This window comes from Dermacentor silvarum, chromosome 10, assembly GCF_013339745.2.
Source record: "Dermacentor silvarum isolate Dsil-2018 chromosome 10, BIME_Dsil_1.4, whole genome shotgun sequence".
Lineage (NCBI taxonomy): Eukaryota > Metazoa > Arthropoda > Arachnida > Ixodida > Ixodidae > Dermacentor > Dermacentor silvarum.
In genome coordinates, this window is record NC_051163.1 from 33,799,590 (window position 1) to 33,812,857 (window position 13,268).

The following is a 13,268-nucleotide window of genomic DNA, read 5'->3' on the forward strand; positions in this document are numbered from 1 at the left end:
GTCTGCAATACGGTTGTTCCAAATAGAGCTCCCGTTAATAGTGAAATAGCACACATGTTTTAGCAGCATTCATTAATCTTTATCAGCATCCGCCGTGAGTTAACGTTTATCAACGTTGTAACGCGCTGTAAGACTAACGAGGCTAACGAGAACGTTTCCCTGATATGGCACATTTATCAGCGCACATTCCTTAGCACTTAGCAGAAAAGAGATTAGCCTAATCGGGGACAGTAGAAGACCATAGTGTTCGCTTCAAGTCATATCCTGTGCAGATGTTGGCTCCTAATTTGTACGCACAATATTCTTTGTGAGGGAGCTTACTCGAACGGTGCACAGCCGAACAAAGATATATCGAACCCATATATAACGAATTATTGTGTATAAAGAACTGCCGTAATATCCCCTAGAAAATTTTTGTAGCAAACTTTCATTTTATATATCGAATTACCTATATATCAAACTCTTCAGATTCGATATATCCGGGTTCGAGTGTCGCGCAATACTCTAGAGCCGAGGAAAAATATGGATCGAACAGCTAAGCTTATTCCGGCTCTGGCCTTCTGATGATGATGATTGTGGTGAAGGCGTTTAACGTCTGAAAGCAGCACAATAAAGACATCCTATTATGAAAATCTAGGTGCTTATCGAACTCCAAGATCAAATGGGTTTAGCCAAATCGATGCGAGAGACGTCGTACTGGAGGGCTCCACTGTTACTTTGACTTCGTCCACCTGGGGTTCTGTGACGTGCACGCGATGCTCGGTGACGTCTCATGAGACAGATGTCATACATGCGAGGCAATCTAAATACAACCTTCAACAAGAGCGTCAATATTTTTTTTTATTCGAGCATCAAACAAATCTTTCATACACGTAGCTTCGGTCGGTCTAGCTTTACTGACAGCCACCTCGCACACAACGCCACTCGTTACAAAGTTTCAATGTCGCTGTACAATCCCTTCAACGCACCACAACCGTAGAGAAATTTCGGACACACATCGCGCGAAAACGACCCTCTCGCCAGCAAATTCGTCAAAGCAGGAGTACTCGCGAGCTTACGCCATCCCTTTTCGTCTTCGAACAACGGTATAACAAGCACGCTAGCTACCATCTGCAACAACCGAAGGTGCGTAGCGACGGCGTTAGCGCGCCCCCTAGAAATGCCTTACCTACACCGCACGCCAGCGCCTTTCGATGATTACGCAAACCGGCCACAAACGGCTACGTCACGCCCCCCAAGACGCGGCAAACGTTCGAACCACGGCGGCGGCCACCCGAAGGTTCGATACGAACGTCGTGATTCGGGCGCATGAAACCAAACACACACTGAGACCACAGCACGCGGTCTGACACAAGGGCAATAGCGCACCTGCCCCCCAAACGAACGAGGCGAAATCGATGAAAGAGCAAAAAAATAAGAAAAGGGCAAGCCGCAGGCCGGTTCAAGTGGGATCGCAATTTGGCAGGCCTTTTCCGTCGTCGGATCACGCTCCCGTACTCTTCATCGTGGGCAGGCAAGGTCGCCCGGTTAGAGGCCGCGGCGCGCCGTTCCAAAACGGGCAGGTGCTACACGCCAACCGGCCGACGCGGAGGTTACAGATTGCATAGTGCGACAAACGAGAAACCTAGTCACCCATGAAACAATGTGAGTGGCTAGATGGCGTCCACGCTGCAACCTGTCGGAGCATTTCGCTTGTAAAGCCGGCCAAAGCGACCGTTATATACGATGTCGTTATCTCATTTTGCAAAGCGGAGAATTTCACTCCCTGCATATGCAAATGACACGAGTGCCTGCACGGTGGCTGCCCGACAGGAGCGGAAAAAAAAGTCGAGGACCGGTATGTGGCGCCGCGTACCGTCGTGTACTGGCGGCGGTCTTTTTTAGAGCGCCCGCTTTCCGCTCTATCTCCCTAGGGCACCACAACGGCGGCGACCGCCTTGAGCAGACGATGTTGAGAAAGTGAAACCAGAGAGCTTAGACTAAGCGCTGGGAGATGGCGCTCGCTAACCACCTTGTGCCGCGCGTCGAGTAAAGTTTGAACACGAAAGAAATACTCGCTTCATTCACCGCGTTGTACGAAAGCTGCAAAAAACCAGACGCAGGCAGTCGTTTCGCGTACGATGTTTTACCCACTTTAGCGTCCTACCTGCCGCCAATTTGCCGAGGAAAAAATTACAATGAGACCTACATTTGCGTAGCGCGCCGTCTGTTTTCCCGCTCTTTTTTTCATTTTCGAGACTCTTCCCTTCTGTCACCGCCTCGTTGTGTCGTGACGTCATGTTGTCGTCACGGGCGTAGGCGGAGGTTGAGGAGGTGGGGGAGAGCGCGCTAGCCGCCGTTTATGGTGAAGTGGTGTTGCATGCGCAGTTTTTATTCAGCCTGTCCCAACGGGGCGTGGAAGCGGCGCCGGCGGCGAAAGCGCGCATGCGTGGGGGGCATCGGCGCCTGTGCACGGATGGCTGCTGGCCGTTCGCTCGCTGTGGTGGCGGCGGGGAAGCGGCGCTTGCGGCGGCAGCGGTTCTCGGCCGACGCATTTGGGAGACCGCGCGCGGCAGACGACGCGAGCACCGGCGACCGCTGCTGTGGGATGGTCTAGCTTAAGCCGCTGCGCGCGTTGCGAAGTTTGTCTGGGCCTGTGCGCGAAACGTAGGAGAAAAAAATTTCGATCGACTACGACCGTGCGAGCGCGCGTTTTTTCGTCTGCGAGGCGTTTGGGGCGCCCGAAAAGCGTCGTCTGCACACACCTGTTGCCAGGTGCCGGAGCGCGCGATCGTTCGTTTGCGCGGAGGAGTACGCGCGGGACGCCCTGTGGTGTTTCCGTCTGCTAGCCACTGTGCGGAAGGATTGTGTCGTCTGGAACTTCTCTCTGGAGTTTTCTTTCTGTCGTCTGCATCGGAGGAACAGCGATTTGCTTTGATTAGTTCACGTTTCTACACTTTTTTTCTTTTCATCAAAAGTGAAACTTCTCAAGCACAGTTTGGAGTGTTGGAGAATCCGTGAACATAGTGCACACCAATCATCGAAACCTGCGGGAAAGACATTCCATAAGTCGGTGAAAGAATTTCGTCCAGCATCCAGTGACGTCACGAAAGACTTCCCGAGAGCGGCTGATTGAAAGGACGACAACTTATTACCTCCTGCTGGCTTCACGACAGCGAGCCACAACTGCATCGTCGCTGCGTCGGAATCAAGCTCATTGCATCCTGTAAGTGGCGAACATTTAATTTCCCCCCATACATCGCTTTCGCGCGGTTGTCACCAAAATCACTGCTCGTAGGGTGTGGTGATCCCTGCGATTACGTGCGTTGGTTTCTCTCATTACGAAGAAGCGTTGGCGTAACGTTTACGATACCGTGTAAATATAAAACGATCATCCTTAGTGACGACCGGAGGCACGTCTATCACAAAGCAGACGACATCTTTCGAATCGTCTGGATCACTTCACTCGCGATAGACGGCAGCAGACGGCATTCAGGGAAAGCAAGGGACGCCGCACGCACGAATGAAAATAAAGAAAAAGAAAATACAACCCCAAGAAAGAAACTTACCCTCACGATGCGTATGCAGCTGTCCCACGGAAATATTTCTTGTTCAGATGACGTCGGCTTCCAACAAGTGACTTCTGCTTCCTTGTACGAGAGTTCGCGCGATGTCCGTCTACCGGCTTTGCGTCCACCGATCTGTGAAGCATAAACAGCGCCGGTCGAGTATAAGTAATTTGAGTGCGTGAAATACAGACTGACTTTGTAATCCTTACAGTTGTCCATGATCACGACGAGTGTTCCGCTGAAACAGTTCACCAAGCGGTCGCGCTTATAGCGTATTCAGTGCATGCGTGTCACGCTTAAAGCGACCATCTGATTCGTACACACTTAATGTAAACAACAGTGTAAACGGTGTAAATAACTCTCACCCTTACACCATTTTTGGTGTAAGAGCTAACACTCCGAAGTCACGGTTATAAACACGCGTACACAAATATCCAAGAAAACTGAACGGAGGAACAACCTTAACGGTATAGCTCAAATGGGAGAGCCACGTAAATCAGGCATGCGCGGAAGCACTTGCCTTTCTTTCTCTTCCCTTCTTGTGTGCGTTGTGTTTAAATTTATTTGCGTTAATTCTTGCCTCCCTAGCGGAGACGTGCATTGGGCTCCGGCGAGTTGCAAGCTGATTTTCCTCTATTAATAATGTGAAGATTATCGAACATTGAGAGCTAATACATGATTGATTCTACGGTTCAGTAAGTTAAACGAATGCCGATTTCCTTCAGAGTTTCGTTAACTTCGTTGTCTGTTGGCTTCATATTACTGCTGTTGTAAATCTAGCCCCCTCTTGATTCTTCTCGACTTTTCTGTTAAGTCAAGGCACACTGGTATATCTCGCTTAGGAGAGAAAAAAAAGTGAGAAGATAACGGACATCTGGTACGTCAGAACATTAGCGCAAATGTATATTATGACGTAAACAGCGACAAATCCCTCAAATTCCCCACAGGCAACCTCTGAAGTCAAAAATTTTGTCAATGACCGACGCCGAAGATGGTTAATATTCCATTATGCTAAAGCAAGGGCATTTAACTTTCGGGAGCAGTGTACTTAAACCGGTATAAAGTTCGAACTCCACGTCATGCCGGAGAAAGGTCTTCACAATCGCGTGTAGCCACATTTCTGACACCGACAAAGGTCACGCAAACTAACTCGCATATGTACGAAGATAAAAAAGAGACCAGTAGAGACAGCTCGAATTGTGGGACGTCAGGCAATGACGTCTCTGCTTTCATACATATCTTGGCCAAATTTCGTCCTCCAGCAGCTATTTTCTCCGCTAACAGTTCACATCTTTCCGCGCCGGATACATTCAGAAGACGTTGTGAAGGAGTGACGTCACAGAATAGACTGACTTAATGTCCGTCCATAGGATCATGAATTTCGGCTCGGCGATGAAGAACATAGCCGAAATGATTTATCGAATGATGTAGTACAACGAACGCATAGATTTAAAGGTCATTCACTCTACCTGAACCTAACACGAGACTGCATTAGCGGTTACCGTTTAACTTACACTGCAGTTGCTAGAACTTAACATATGGGAGGAAGTTGTCAGAATTCGCAGGCGCTTTCATTCTGGAATTCGATACTAGTGACGTCTAACGAACGAATACTTTTAAATCGTCAATGAATTAATTATAATTAAAAGTATTAATACTCGATTTCATGTTCAATATAATCGTTAGTTCATATGTCAAAGAACACGTCAGCTCACAAACAACTTCCTGAATATTCTGCATTTGCTGTATATTGCGACATGTTGGCGCATGCAGTGTGCATTGATACGTGGCCATCCACACAGGACTCGGGAATCGCTGTCATCCATGGCTGTTGGTGCAAACAAGGTTTGACGTAATCTGCCGTAAGTCTTTATTGCGTTAGTGAAGTACTGAACCGAACAGGAGTCGAAACAATAACAAAACGTCCGGAATACTGAGACTTTTACTTATTTCAGAGATGTCGGTCATTGCCATCGGCTTTGATGACGGTGGGTGCTAATGACCATTATCATACTGTCCGCGGATATTCCACCGAAGAAACCACTGATATCGCTCTTTCTGCGGCCAGACTATGAAGTGATTAGCACAGGCACGTACAGCGTGTACTTTGAATACACTTGCTGGTGCCGTACTCTGTATTCAGCATGCTTGAAGTCGGAAGACAATCTATAATAACTTGTTATAACAAATCTCACTATCTTTAACCCCTCGCTGACCTCATGTTATCATTGGACTGGTACGCGGAAGTCATTTGCGTGATTTAATGAGTTCTGTAGGAGTTAGCTGCGTGGAGGGAGCTTGTGGCATCATTTTTTAGTCTTAATTTGGCTGTATGAAAGTTCAGTACGCGCACTTTTTTTCCCCCTCTAAACTGACAACAAGAAAAAGAAAATCTATATTTCCGGCATTGAGCCTTCGTGCACGACAAAGAACATTTCGCGCGTAATGACGCGCTCCATATCGCGTTTTCTTCTATCGCACTTTTGTAGCCACGAAACGCCGAGTATAATGTGAGAGGTGTTATGACGGGTTGTATACTACATAGAATGTATATCTTCAGCTCCGGAGCTGGGAAGATATATTGTGGTGTCCGGTGCAGGAGGCTTCGTTTCTCTCTCTCTCTTTTTAACGACGGCACCACACCGGCCGAGAAAGTGCTTTAAAGCGCGCGAAGTTTATATGGCCGACTGAGATACTCTCTCTACACACAACAGAGTGCGCGCGAAGGTAATTAAGGCTTACGATAGACGAAAAGAAGCTAGTGAAACGAAATAAAGATGAAAAAAAAAAAAAAAACATCAACTGGCACAACATGCTTGGTCGGCTCGAAGTGGCGGCTGCTTCTGACGGGCGAAGAGCGAGCTTACAAATCTATTTATACTTGGAGGTAACGTGTTCACTAGAGGGAAGATTGCCTGGTTCCGCTTTAACTACGTTTCTACGCCTCGATAACTCCGCAAAGCTAGGAGTGCGTTTACGGTTCGAAAGCGCTCGCATTACGATCATTTCACTGTCTAACTTTCCTCCACCTAGAACGGTATACTTTGCCCCAACTAGATACAGTCGAATGCATTTATAACGAAGTGCTTGGTTCCTTCGAAATCATGTCATACAGGGGACTTTGATGTTAAGGTCGCACACCGCAAATCTCACAGTAGAACCGGGGCTGAATTATTCCTTCGTTATAAAGGTCATTTTGTTGCAGAGGAGTTCGCTGTAGAGACGCTCGCCTGTACTGGGAACTGGAGATGGAGAGGCGGGGTTATTCCGACTGTTTACTTCAGCGCGCACTGATTGGTCAGAGCCAGTATTAGGCTGGCGCCGATCTCTCGCCAACCTCTTGGTTGGCGCCAACCAAACAATCTGGCGCCAACCTCTTATCCATTCAGCGCCAGCTGAAATCGACAGTTCACTTGGCGGACACTTACAGAATGCCCCCTGGCAATGACACGATCAATTTCACGTCCCAGCCTAGACGTTAGTAAATGTCCTTTGGGGGTTGCATTGAACTAAGCGAACATCGTTTGTGACGCATAAACCTTTGCCGCTTGGCAAGGGCTTCCTCTCGAAACTCCTCCACGCGAAACGTCACAGCTGTTCTTGGCGATTTCCCACTGCGTGCCTGGACTATGCGAGAGACACAATTCCATTCGGAGAGACAGCGATGCCGAAACTCGGTGAAAGAGTCAAGGAAGCTGGGTCCACATGGTAGGCCTGCATGGGTGACTGTAATGCGATAGCGTTAATAGGCTGGGCTAGCGTTTCAACAATTTTTTTTGGTAGTTTCGGTTTTCAGTGCAGAGATTCCGGCGGCAGGTCTTCGGCCAACACTGAACGTCAAGCAGCGAGTGTCATTTGTGGGATTGGAACAGAAATACAGGAAGAGGAAGACGAAGTTTGGCGCGTGACTTGTGATTTCTGTACGCTCTTTTTTTTTTTTTTTTTCAGGAAGCTTTGCAGTTGAAGGACAATTCGTCCTGGTTTGTAAATAGAACCCTATAGAATAACGCTTTTTGTTTTCTCTTTATTCATCTGCGAAGCAGACTGCGGGGAGACACACAGCGTCTGCAGTCGTCTATACTATCTGCGGCGTCTGCATTTAGCGTCGAACGTGTCTATAATCCGCGTTCTTTAATTTTCCTGCAGAAGCGCTGAAAGTCGCTCATTAGCTGCTTTCTGTAATGTCTTCAAGCGCCTTCTCCTGGCCTGCGGAATTTTAGGAGGGCAGTCAAAGAAGCTCTTAGAAAAAATTATGTTGCGCGAATTATTCAGGTACAACAGTCGCCCGAATAGAGCTTCTCCGTGACCTAATTCAACACAGTATCTGCAGTACACCAAGTAATGCCAAGTAATAACCGGTGTTTTTTTGCAGTTACACAATGGGTACCGAGGGGGAGGGAAGCATTCTTCCTTTCTAGGGTTTAACGTGCCAAACCAGTTCTGATTATGAGGCACGCCGTAGTGGAGAGCTTCGGATTAATTGTGACCACCTGGGGTTCTTTAACGTGCACTGCAACGCAAGCACACGGGCGTTTTTTTTTTCTTTTTTTTTCGTTTTTTTTTTGCATTTCGCCGCCATCGAAATGCAGCCGCCGCGGCCGGGATTCGATCCCGCGATCTCGTGCTCAGCAGCGCAACGCCTTAGGAGGGAAGCACACTCGAGGACGGCCGAGAATTAAGTGATCTGATGAAATTAAGGGATTTGCAGGCTTATGGTAAGATGGAATCATCTCGTGCAAGAGGCCTCCGTCCTGCAGTGGACATGATTATAATGATGATGACGATGGCAATGAGGATGATATGCAACTGATTATGCTGAACAGCGATGGCCACATGGATTCATGCAACACCAAGCCTACTCATGAAACACTGGATTGACGTAACTGAAAGTCGGAAGCATCTTCGTACATTGGTCGCTCTGCAGACAATGTACGAAGACAAGCCCTGCAGTGAAGAATTATGTAGCATGACATTTTGATCAACAATGTAATGACAGTGAGCGCATCTATGTTATTCGTAATCGAAGAGCGAATCAAGTTCTTCATGTCTTACGTATCTCTAAAGCACAAAGACGTGCTAATGTAAGACCGCACTATATTGCGGTTTAAGCCAACACACGGACTGGGCAAAGCACACGGAGGATATTCGAATTGTGTTTTCTGTACAGTAACCAACGGTTGAATACCATGGAAGCGCTTTCTAATTCACTCCAAAATGTCCAGACAGGCCTGTATGCTACCTCGCAAGACTGCCGCAGTTGCACCCCGCATCAATGAAATTTAAACATATGCATTGGTTCCTTGGTTCACGTAATTTTTAAATCAACATCATCAGAAAAGAGAACTCTGCACGTTGCAGGTGACCTTTAATGCAGCATTCCTGCTTGAGAAAAATAGACTTGCAGATCTAACGCAATGCTGGAGTCTAAATGTCTCGCAGTTTCTTTCAGTTAGTGAGGTAGCAGCAGTGTAGCTGATGATACCTCCACGGCCTCGTCACCTGTGTGTTGGCGGTCCGTGTTACGACTGAGTAGGCTTGTAGACTCGAGAGAAAGTATGCTTGTTAGAGGTGTGTGCACAGAGGATCACGACAAATACATAAATGAATACATTTAAAGTTTGTAAAGCGAAGCTGTTAAGGGCTCACTCTTCGATGGTCGCGTCGGGCAATAGAAAAAAAAATTACACCATCTTCCGGCAGGGGAACCCTGAGTAGTATGCGAAGCAGCCATGGGGTCGACTCAAGTTCCCATTACGCGAGCCCTCGTTGCATCAGTAGGAGCTTCTCGGCGGCGATGACGTTTCCTTTCGGCTTCGCGAGCCCGAAGTTCGGGATCTGCCTGTCGCCGCTGCCGTTTCGTGGCAGCGGCTCGAGCCCTCTTCTCAACACCGCATATCCACGAAGTGAATGATGATGAGTGGGCGAAGCACCGGGGGATCATTCGGGCAAAACGCCGGAACCGTTCTCCGGAAGCCGGAAGCTGGCTTCCGGAACCGGAAACGGAACCGGAAGTGGAAGCCGGAGCTTGGCGTACATGCGCAGTAGGGGTGTGGACGCCGCACGGCGGAGGGAGGGAGGGAGCGACATAGCCCCGTCCATAAGCTGCTTCGCATCTAAAAACTCTCATTGGCTGTATGCTGTATGTGCGAGTGAAAGCGCGCGAGGGCGAGGGACGCGCGCTTTCACGGGAAGCGAACGCACGGTGGAGAGCAAACCAACGCCACCTAGTGGTTGAGCAAACGCGACTTATGTGCGAGTGAAAGCGCGCGAGGGCGAGGGACGCGCGCTTTCACGGGGAGCGAACGCGTGGCGGAGAGCAAACGCGACTTCCCAGTGGAAGGAACGGTGGGCGAGGAGGGCATCGAGACACCCTAGACTGTGCGTGTGCGTGACCGCTCTCCCACTGCGGCCTCTGCCCTCTGTCCCGCCGACTCTCTCTAGGCTCTCGCCCGCCTCTCCCCTAACTGTGTTGACAACGGCGTTTAGCCGTTCCGTCACGCAGCCAGCGTTTTGATAGCGGTTGTGTGCGGTCACACAAACAACGCGCACAACTGTTGTCGACGGCGGCGGCGTTTTGCCCGCGTTCGCACCGAACGCCCGCGGCGTTGGTGACGTGTTTATGAAGAACGTGCCAACCTTTGTCGTACACCCTATGGTCGTGTACCGTAGCGACCATAAGGCCATGGTCATTGCGGTCACTATATAAATGAGAACCACCGGATCATATATCATCATCAGCCTATATTTATGTCCACTGCAGGACGAAGGCCTCTCCCTGCGATCTCCAATTACCCCTGTCTTGCGCTAGCGTATTCCAACTTGCGCCTGCGAATTTCCTAACCTCATCATCCCACCTGACTTTCTGCCGTCCTCGACTGCGCTTCCCTTCTCTTGGTATCCATTCTGTAACCCTAATGGTCCACCGGTTATCCATCCTACGCATTACATGGCCTGCCCAGCTCCATTTCTTCCGCTTAATGTCAACTAGAATATCGTCTACCCCCGTTTGTTCTCTGATCCACACCGCTCTCTTCCTGTCTCTTAACGTTACTCCTAAGATTTTTCGTTCCATTGCTCTTTGTGCGGTCCTTAACTTGTTCTCGAGCTTCTTTGTTAACCTCCAAGTTTCTGCCCCGTATGTTAGCACCGGTAGAATGCAATGATTGTACACTTTTCTTTTCAACGACAGTGGTAAGCTCCCAGTCAGGATTTGGCAATGCCTGCCGTATGCACTCCAACCCAATTTTATTCTTCTGTAAATTTCTTTCTCATGATCAGGGTCCCCTGTGAGTAATTGACCTAGATAAACATATTCCTTTACAGATTCTATATATATCATATATATCATTCTTTAATAGTTCAAATAACCAATTACACCATAACATGTAAATAGCGATAATTGGAAATACATAATTCCCTACGTAGTGCAGCTTCGCTGGTCATCCATCTCCACTCCAGTGGAGGGGCTGACAGTTTTTAACAGAAGGCGATACTCGCGATCGCCACGCCACCTGTACGCAACACGAGAAATCAAGGACAGGAGACGCCGGGGATGCTCTGTGTTGGTAGATACGCGTTGATGCGTTATCTTCGATCTTAATGGGTGGAGGCTATTCGCAGCGGGAAATCTGTTTCGCGAGAAAATATAAGGCTGTGTGAATCACGCTTGCTATGCCGCACGTCGCTCAACGTAGGCAAATCCTTGTGAGCTTGCAAGGAAAGGAGTGTGCTTATACAGCCCTGCATGCAGCATCATTCTGCGTCCACACTTATCCTATGGGCTTTGATCCTAGGTTGGTGGGTACACTGTGGGCCAGAACATTATATTGAACGGGCGCGTATTTGTGAACCCGTGGCTGCATTTTGTAATTATTCGATTTCATTTCGAAATTCTCTGTTCTTATTCCGCCACGCCCAGGGCCCCATTCTGGCTATACGGTCAAACGTCCACATATCGAACCTCGATTTAACGAAATTCGCTACTTAACGAATTATTTTTGTTTCCCGATTCTAGTTACATTGAATTAACGAAACCTCGAAGTAACGAAATTCGCGATATCACGAAGTTTTTCGCTGCAAGTACAACGTCATTCATTATATTGCGAGGTTCGACGGTATACGTTTTAAAATTAATCAAATTCTGGGGCTTTACGTGCCAGCACCACGATTTTATTAAGAGGCGCGCCGAGGACATTTTGACCGCTTAGGTTACTTTAACGTGCAGCTAAATCTAAGCACACAAACGCTTTTTTGTATTTCGTCCGCATCGAAATGCGGCCGCGGAGGCAGGGAATCGCACCCGGGACCTCGTGCTTAACAGCAGTGGAACGCCACAGCTCCGCTAAGCCACCGCGGCAGGTCGGTAAATGTGGGCACTGTCCTAGCTCATAACGTGCGGGGTAATTGATGGTATGTGACGTGTACCGCCATAAAATGCACCCCCTGGACTATACACACCGCAGTAAAAGCTAATCAGCTTGCGGTATACCGACGGCTTGAAAAGCGCTCCTCTTCTGTCGGGTTGGTAATTCCGTGCACTCCAAGTCTGAAAGGAATGCGCGGCTGCTGTCCCTAATTCGGGTTCGTAGGTTCGTCGCACGGATACAGCAAGCTCATTGGGCTAATGAAATTATGCAAACGAGTCAGCGCTATGCAACTGCAAGCGTATATCAAAAGAGGCACACGCTCTGCGGGAACTGTCACTCTTTTCCAGGGAAAGCAGTTCATGTGTATGCGAACTGGGCCTCCTCCGATCACTGTCGCGTCAGATACATGTCCACTTCCTGCAGAGTGTCTTTCCTTTATAGACGATGTCTTCGATCAACTTATATTTTCTTACAAGCACACAAACGAAAAAAAAAAAAAAAATCACGGATTCATGCGTCTGTCGTCTGACGCTACCACTCCCAACTTTAATCTCTTAAAGTTCACTGATGAAAAAATCTGCAGTTGCATTTTCCTCGATATGCCCCTCAATGTTGCCTCGAACCGGAGTACAGTTGGAAAGCCACGATGACTGCTGTCGTCATGGGGCCGACAGGACAGCCGCGCATGCGCTCTGAACGTGGTGAAATTGGTTTGTCGTAATGCGTATACCTATAGTCAACTGTCTTTAGGCTTTCGTTGGCTTCATTGCATCTTAGCTTCGTTATGGTTGTCAGAAAAATTGAACCACTCGGTTCCCCCAGAACTTCTTGCTCAAGCCTATCAGATCTTGGTTTCTCGCGAGATATTTAAACCGACAGCCGCATCTCTTGATCTGCAACCCTGCTGTTGGCCATGCGCCAAGTATTAATTATTGTATACGTACTTTTGCAGCGTAAAAAGTCTATTTTACTTAACAACATTAATTCCGACATCGGCGTTCGTCTTGCGGTATCACGTCGTGCGCACTCGAGAAGCAGCCATGGTGCACATCTTCAGCTGTGTCTCCTTTCTTTGTCCTCGTCTTTACTAAGCGCTCAACCACTACTGTTCAAGATGAACCAACAAGCCCATCTCGCCACACTTGTCAACTGCGTACTAGATCAAAATTTAGTATGCTGCCTAGAAAGTGTCGCGTATGTGCTGTAATAAAGTCGCAGACTATGAGATTAAGTTGAGACTTTTCTGTACTCGCTTAGATTTGACGGAACAGACAGGCTATAATAGAGGACACAGAATTGAAAAGAGACTAAAGATGGCCGCTGCCCGTCTTGCCGTCTATTTAGCTCTGTCTAC

The 13,268-nt window shown here is 48.3% G+C and overlaps 1 protein-coding gene across 2 annotated transcripts in view; it reads left to right on the forward strand.

Annotated features, from left to right (window-relative positions):
* Positions 1–2,390: 2,390 nt before the first annotated feature.
* Positions 2,391–13,268, forward strand: part of LOC119430971 (serine/arginine repetitive matrix protein 1) — a 148,809-nt gene continuing 137,931 nt past the window's right edge. For both annotated transcript variants that reach the window (XM_049657776.1, XM_037698438.2), the window contains exon 1: positions 2,391–3,205. The gene's annotated coding sequence lies outside the window, so the exon portion shown is untranslated. The remainder of the gene's footprint in view (positions 3,206–13,268) is intronic.